We start from the raw sequence: 8,419 nt of genomic DNA on the forward strand, positions 1-8,419 counted from the left end.
ACAGGAAACAGTTTCAAAATTTGCAGGGGCTGAATTACCTTGTTCTGGGCCAAAGCCATTCTCTGATTCCATGGATCATTCAGTAACAAGACTTTAATATTACCTGCCCCTCCTTTCAGTCAGATAGTGTTAGACACTTTGCCAAACCCTATACATGAAGAATGATTATTTTAATGAGATACTAATGTGCTTCAGTGCTTGTGGAGTAATAGCACAGAACTAGCTAGCGTCCTGAGGAGGGGTAAAAATCTGAAGTCAATCATTGACTGCCAGAAACTGTCGTGGAGTGGACCATGTGAAAAGAACCATTGGTTACCAGCCTTTACAGATTTGCCAGAAACTCAAATGGCAGTCATGAAAGACTCTAGGAGCCCCCTTGAACAGATTAATGGAGTTGCTCATTCATGCCTTTGTCACCTCAAGATTTGACCATCCCAATGCGCTCCTGATAAAAGCAAAATACCATGGATGCTGGAAATCTGAAACAAAAACAGAAAATGCTGGAAAAGCTCAGCTGGTCTGGCAGCACCTGTGGAGAGAGAAACAGAGTTAACGTTTCGAGTCCGTGTGACCCTTCTGAAGAAAGATAATTTGGGCTCGAAATGCCATTGCTCTCCTGTCTTTCACCCTCTGTAAACTCGTTCACATTCAAAACTGTGCTCCCCGTATCCTAACTTGCACCAAGTCGCACTTGTTCATCACCCTGCGCTCACTGACCTACAACGGCTCCCAGTCTGTGGCAACCCCTTGATTTTAAAATTTCCATTCATATGTTCAGATTCCTCCATGGTCTTGTCCCTCCCTACCTCTGTAATCTCCAGCCCCACAACTGTGAGATCTCTGCACTCCTCGAATTCCGGCCTCTCGATCATGCCTGTTTTTAACCACTCCACCATTGGTGGCTGTACCTTCAGCTCTCTGCCCCCCCTCTCTGTCTGTCTCATTCCCCTCATTTACAACTCTCCTAATCTATCCCTTTGACCAAGCTTTGGGCCACTTGGCCTATTATTTCCTTATGTGCCTTGGTAAGGTGCCATATAAATGCAAGTTACTGTCTATTGTTGTGAGAGGCTTTCCAAAAAGTGTCACTTCCCTTCTGCAACTTCCCCGGCAGCAGGTGAGTGAGAGTTCCCAGTCCCCTCGGGAGAGGCACTGAGCTTCAGCATCTTAGGCAGCAACACCAGCCAGGGTTCCAGAGAAGCAGCCAGGCTGGAGATGTGAAACTAGGCCCTGTCAGACTCGAGCTCCCCAAACCTCCTCCAATGAGTGAAAGCCACCTTCCAGCAGTTCTGCTGGCAACACTGGGAGAGCAGCTCGACCGGGCAATAGAGATGGTAAACGTCTCGAGGTGAATTGGCAGCTCTATCAAAAGCATATTAAGGGGGTGATCTAACTGTGGTGTTTACGCTGGTTAAACAATTTGATAGTTTTTCTTTGTATCAACCCTATTTCCTGTGGTGGGCGGAGTCCTGAACAGTGCTTAACCTTAAGATTAGATTTGGCCCGTTCAGGGGTGATGTCAGGAAGCGCCTCTTCACACAAAGGGGAGTGGAAATTTGGAACTCCCAGGAGCTGGAGGTCAGTTGGAAATTTAAAAACAAAGATTGTTAGATTTCTGTTGGCTAAAGGTATTTGAGGGTTATAGGGCCAAAGTGGGAAGATGGAGTTGAAATACAGATCAGCCACGAACTAATTGAATGGTGGAACAGGCTTGAGGGGCTGAATGGCCTCCTCCTGTTCCTGTGTCCATTCAGCCCTCTGCAGTAGTCTTGGCTATATTACACATGCTGGACAGTGATTGGCTTGAGCCACTGACATGGGTTGTTTCTTGCAAATTGCTCAGCCTGTTTTCGGCACCCCCCCCCCCCCCCCACCTTGAGATATCTATTGAGATATCTATGTTGTGTACACAACTCACGACCATATTATACCTCAGCTGCATTACCGTCAGCATCTACTAGGTAATTTGTGTGACTCCGGGACCTCACTGAATGCAGGTGAAGGAGGTGAGAGGGGCAGAGAAGGGAACGGTGTGTGATAGAAAGGCACGTAAGCGTCTCTCTCACTGCTGATTGTCCTTTTTTAAACATGTGCAATGTTTCCTACATAAAGCCAGCTATTTGGATTTAAAATGGTTGTGAAAATCCTTTTGTTTTTGCAGTTTAGATTTTCTGTGGGATTCTGTTTGTATTCTCTGTTCTGACACTTTAAGTATATCTACCCCAAGGATTTATTTTTTATCCCAATGTCTGTCCAATACGAAAATCTTGCCTAAATCAGTTACTGAATGATTCACCGAATCAGAGAATGGTTTTAGCACAGAACGAGGCCATTCAGCCCCTCACAGTTCACAATACTTCCAAGTTTTATGTGATCTACAAATTGTTCCCTTTACACCCAAGAATTAAGGCCCGATTCTGGAGTTAGGGTTTCATTTTAACCTTCCTCTCCACTCCTTATTAATGCCTCTGTCATCACTTTAGTGATGTCTGCCAGTAGCTTTTTAAACAACTCATAAAAAGCAAATGAACTATATGAGCTGCTGTCTGGGTTACCAACTTTCCTAGGTTCATTGCTGCAGCTGAAATGGGATTGAATGTTTGGAGGACCTGTTCTGACCACTTCAACTCTTCAAGTTTCACATTAAATGGGAATGTGTTTTAAATTCTCGTTCAGTCATGTGATGGGACCCACAATTATAGTTTACCAAATAGTTAGCCTCCTATGTTAGTGGTAGCATGCCATTTATATCTGGAGAGTATAAGGCACTGTCAGTGTATAAATTCTTTAACTCCTTGCAAATTTACAGGCTGTCTGAAAAGATGTGAGCTTCTTAAATTTTAATTTACTCTTTCGAGTACAGTGCTGCACTCTTTCAAATGGCTTGGTTGGGCAATGTGCAATGTCTCCATATTGTTCTAATAGTGGTCAACTTTGGCTCAGTGGGTAGCGCTCTCATTCTGAGTAAATTGCTTCAACCTCACTGCAGAGACTTGAACCTGTAATCCAGTGTAGTGCTGAGGGAGTGCGGCATTGCCAGATGTGCCGTCTTTAAATGAGACGTTAATCCAAGGCCCTGTCTGCCCCCTTGGGTGAATATAAAAGATCCCGTGGCACTATTTCAAAGAAGAGCAGGGGATTTTCCCCTGACGTCCTGGAACCAATATTTATCCCTCAGTCAACCTCACTAAAAAAAAAACCAAAACAGCTAGTCATTATCACGTTGTGGGCTCCTGCTGTGCAGAAATCGGCTGCTGTCTTTATGGCATTACAACAATGACTACGCTTCAGAGAAGCAGATGATTTATGTCACAGAGAGGCCATTTGGCCCATCATGTCTATCCCACAAAAGTACTTCATTGAATATAGAGCACTTTGGAACATCCTAAGGGTGTGATGGCACTATTTAAATGCAAGCCGGTCTTTCTTTACTTGTGCCACGTGTAGGTTGAACACGAGAAAAATTTACATGAGTGTATCCAAGGAGTGTACTAAAAGTCACAACAAACCTTTCCAAAGTTCGAACATCATTGTGAGTGGGTCTGGGTGATCTGTTCTCATTGAGGCATTATCTAGTAGTTGTTCGGTAATGCAAAGCTTGAGAATTGCTGAAAAAAGAGACATGTTGAAGCTTTTTGTTTAGTACTTATCAGGACACTTTGTAAGAATACCAGTGTAAGGAGAAAACAACAATTCATACTGCATGAGAATATTGGTCGCTGATTGGTTGGCAAGTAGACTCTGTCAATCAATACTCTCTTCACATACAGTATAAATTGTTGTTTTCCCCTTCTATTGGTATTCTTGTGAAGTGTCCTGATGAGTACAAGTTGAAAAGCTTTGACATGTCTCTCTTTTTCAGCAATGCTCATTGTCTAATAGCTTTGTTTTCGTTAAGATATTGGGCTAGCTCTTGAAGTTTGGTGTAAGATGGGATATTTGCATTGAACCCTAGAATAGAAAGGGGGCTGCTGACTCACTATCTACTCCCCTCCCCTGCAGTTTACACACCATGCAAGGTCAAGATCTACTCCACTGAGAGCAAAACACTCCAAACTTTCTCACTCGAGTGCAAACAGAAATTGTTACTTATTGTTTTGTGCAGTAATCTCCTTACTTACGCTTTTGTTGCTTGGTTATTTAGAAAGCAGTGTATTTGATCTAAAGCTTGAATGCATGAAATTGGTTAATTTCTAGTTGAAAGTGATATTCTCTATCACATTCGTTTCTTGAGTTACTTCAATCTCGAAGCTGGGGGCAAATTGCACCTGAAAATGAAGAAGGGATTTTGTTCGAATAGAGCCGGCTGTCGGTTTGGACGTTTTACTTTTTCTAAGTAGCTTTAAATAATTTTTTAAAATGAGGAACCTGTGGGACAGGCAACAAGCCAGATATTAGACTGGCAAGTGTTTGGAGCAAGACGTGTCAATACTTTTGAGAGATTGGCAGGTTTGCTTGCTGTTTTTTTTAGTGTGGGAGTTACTTCCTGTTGTTGACTAGAGTCTTTATTTAGAGCTACCTAGCAATTGGGGTCTGTAGATTTCAGTTCTTTATTTGGAACTTTCTTCCTCCTCTCTCTCCTTTATCTTCCCAAAGGAAAGTTCAAGGGAGCGGCATAAGAACCCCCTTCACCCACCCCTACCTCTAACTAACCCTAATGAGGGTAACTGTTTGTCAAAACTCGCATTAACAAAACTTCCCAGTGAATAACAACAATGACAGTTTGTATTTGTATAGCGCCTTTGACCTAATAAAGCGCCCCGACGTGCTTCACAGGAGTGTTTATATAAAGCAAACTTAGACCGAGCTCCATAAGGAGACATTAGGACAGGTGACCAAAGAGCTTGGTCGGGGGGGGGGGGGTCAGTTTTAAGGAGCGTCTTAAGGAAGAGAGAGGCGCAGAGGATTAGAGAGGGAATTCCAAAGCTTAGGGCCCAGGCAGCTGAAGGCACAGCCGCCATTGGTGGAGCGATTAAAATCGGGGGAAGCTCGAAAGGCTGGAACTGGAGAATTGCAAGATCTCAGAGGGCTTTAGGAATAGAGGAGATTACAAGGATACAGAGGGGTGAGACTGGAAGGATTTGAAAACAAGGATGAGGATTGTAAAATCGAGGCATTGCTTAACTGGGGGCTGATGTTGCTCAGCGAGCACAAGGCTGATGGGTGAATGGGACTTTGTGTGAGTTAGGGCATGAACAACAACAGAGTTTTGCATGAGCTGCAGTTTAGAGGGGGTAGAATGTGGGAGGCCAGCCAAGAGCTCGTTAGAATAATTGAATCTAAAGGTAAACAAAGGCATGAATGGGGAGCCGGACACTACAATGGTGTAAGAAATTGCTGCATATTAACCATATAAAATCTAAAATTTATTGAATTATAGAAATGTTACGAAGCTTGCTGGCTGAGAACCACATGGCAGGCCTGTCCCCTCTGGTGAGGACGTGTCTCGCACAGACGCTCCTGAGAAGATTGGATCTCATGATCCATATGTAAACCCAACTGTCTGAGAAAAGGTTAACAACAGGCATTCATGAGAGGAAGAAAAATCACTTCAAACAGGAAAGAGTTTTTTGAAGTGACCTTTTGAAGTGACCTTGGACAGCCTTTTGTCAGAGAGATGGAGACCGAAGAGCTCCCTAACAATTTGGTTAAGAAGCAGAAGGGACTGCTGCCGCCCAGTCATTGGCTGTGGAGACCAGCGCTCGCTCTGCATCACCTGTTCGTTCGTCCTCCTGGACCTGTAAACTCTTCTCACCTGTCGCAGATCGTATGTTTTTTCTGCCCTTTTGGTTTACACATTTATATTTAAACTGTTGCTGCTTAATAAACGATTTTAAAATTGTTTTAAGAACTCAACCCCCTTTTGTGGGTGACCTGTGACCCTCAAACTCAGCCCTTAACAATGGTTCCCGTTAACAACTTCTTCAAAAAGCCTGCAGGGAGGGGGATTGGGGAATGCACCTCTCCGTTTATGCTTGCTTCCCCCTTGATGGATAAGCAAAGAACCTCACTCGCACCTCTGAGTCAGAAAAGGAAGGAAATGTTTCCTTGTTCTCCCCTTCTGAATCTAGAGGAGCTGAAGAGAGAGCTGGCAACTTGGAAGATCTTCAGCCTTCAGGCATATTCCAGCGAAATGTACTGATGGGTGGCGACAGACAGAGAGTCGAATGGGAGTTGGGTCTCCTGGTTTGCACCCACTAACAAAATGTTAGTGTCTCCTAATTAAGATAAAAGCAAAAAACTGCGGATGCTGGAAATCCAAAACAAAAACAAAAATACCTGGAAAAACTCCGGGTCTAAAATTGCATTTGTTGCTCCCGATGCGGTTTCCTCTACATTGCAGAGACCAAATGCAGCCTGGGTGACTGCTTTGCAGAACACCTTCGGTCTGTCCGCAAGCATTACCCAGACCTCCCTGTCGCTTGCCATTTTAACACTCCACCCTGCTCTCTTGCCCACATGTCCGTCCTTGGCCTGCTGCATTGCTCCAGTGAAGCTCATAGCAAACTGAAGGAACAGCACCTCATCTTCCGACCAGGCACTTTACAGCCTTCCGGACTGAATATTGAGTTCAACAATTTTAGATCATGAACTCTCTCCTCTATCCCCACCCCCTTTCCGATTTCCCCCCCCTTTTTTCCCAATAATTTATATAGATTTTTCTTTTCTCATCTATTTCTATTATTTTTAAATGTATTTCCTTTCCATTATTTTATCTCTACCTTTTAGCCTTTTTTGATTCCTTCCCCCCACCCCACCCCCACTAGAGCTACCTGTACCTTGCTTGTCCTGCTTTCGACCCTTAATTAGCACATTCCTTAGGTGTTGAAGGTGGTGATATTATCTCTTTGTCCTTTTGTTTGTGACATCTTTTGGTTATCTCCACCTATCACTGGCCCTCTATCCAGCTCGTCTTGTCCCACACCACCCCACACTGCACCCCCCCCCCCCCCCCCCCCCCCCCCCTTAAACCAGCTTATATTTCACCTTTCTTCTATCTTTCCTTAGTTCTGTTGAAGGGACATTCGGACTAGAAACGTTAACTGTATTCATCTCCGCAGATGCTGCCAGACCTGCTGAGTTTTTCCAGGTATTTTTGTTTTTGTCTCCTAATAAAGACTTTGTTTTCAAACTTATCAGAGAGTCCCTCTTCTCATCAAGTAAAAATGGTGGCAAATTTGGGAGCAGTTCTGCTTGAGAAAGGAAATGAGGGCCTCCAAAAGTTGAAAATCCCTCACTGTTTTGAAATCTTCAGAGGATTACAAAGCCAAATGCGGTCTCTCTCACACACAACAGGATCTTAAATTATACAGCCCAGAGGAGGCCATTTGGCTCTTCATCCCTGTGCTGGCTCTTTGATAGAGCTGCCAATTCACCTCGAGACGTTTACCATCTCTATTGCCCGGTCGAGCTGCTCTCCCAGTGTTGCCAGCAGAACTGCTGGAAGGTGGCTGTCGCTCATTGGAGGAGGTTTGGGGAGCTCGAGTCTGACAGGGCCTAGTTTCACATCTCCAGCCTGGCTGCTTCTCTGGAACCCTGGCTGGTGTTGCTGCCTAAGATGCTGAAGCTCAGTGCCTCTCCCGAGGGGACTGGGCACTCTCACTCACCTGCTGCAGAAGGGAAGTGACATTTTTGGAAAGCCTCTCACAACAACAGACAGTAACTTGCATTTATATAGCACCTTTAACAGAGTAAAACAACGGCTTTCACCATTAAAAGCTGATGAAAGGTTTTAAAGTGTTTTACAGGCCTGCAGCATATTGAACTATAGCTCTTTTTTTCTCTCAAGTTTCTGTTGTGCCTTAAAGTATTGTGCTTGAGTAGAAGATGAAGACTTTGAAGTTATGTCCACTTTTTTTGAAATATCTGGAATCCATTGCAGTGTTTGTGTCCGTCTGTCTGTTTCCCTCTCTCCATCTGCCTGTCTGTCTCTGTCTCTCTCTCTCGCTCCCTATCTGTGTGTGTGTCTCTCTCTCTCTCTCTTTCCCCCACCCCCTGTCTATCTCTCTCTCTGCCTGTCTCTCTCTCTCTGCCTGTCTCTCTCTCTCTGCCTGTCTCTCTCTCTCTGCCTGTCTCTCTCTCTCTGCCTGTCTCTCTCTCTCTGCCTCTCTCTCTCTCTCTGCCTCTCTCTCTCTCTCTGCCTGTCTCTCTCTCTCTCTGCCTGTCTCTCTCTCTCTCTGCCTGTCTCTCTCTCTCTCTGCCTGTCTCTCTCTCTCTCTGCCTGTCTCTCTCTCTCTCTGCCTGTCTCTCTCTCTCTCTGCCTGTCTCTCTCTCTCTGCCTGTCTCTCTCTCTGCCTGTCTCTCTCTCTGCCTGTCTCTCTCTCTGCCTGTCTCTCTCTCTGCCTGTCTCTCTCTCTGCCTGTCTCTCTCTCTCTGCCTGTCTCTCTCTCTCTCTGCCTGTCTCTCTCTCTCTCTGCCT

At 44.9% G+C, this 8,419-nt stretch overlaps 1 protein-coding gene across 4 annotated transcripts in view; it reads left to right on the plus strand.

The window, feature by feature from the left end:
- Positions 1–8,419, plus strand: part of sertad2b (SERTA domain containing 2b) — a 70,774-nt gene that overhangs the window by 24,348 nt on the left and 38,007 nt on the right. Inside the window, exon 2 of one of the 4 annotated variants that reach the window (XM_041206232.1) lies at positions 5,381–5,767. The exons of the other annotated variants lie outside the window; for them this stretch is intronic. The gene's annotated coding sequence lies outside the window, so the exon portion shown is untranslated. The remainder of the gene's footprint in view (positions 1–5,380; positions 5,768–8,419) is intronic. 4 annotated transcript variants of the gene reach the window in all.

Source organism: Carcharodon carcharias, chromosome 2 (genome assembly GCF_017639515.1).
Source record: "Carcharodon carcharias isolate sCarCar2 chromosome 2, sCarCar2.pri, whole genome shotgun sequence".
Taxonomy (NCBI): Eukaryota; Metazoa; Chordata; class Chondrichthyes; order Lamniformes; family Lamnidae; genus Carcharodon; species Carcharodon carcharias.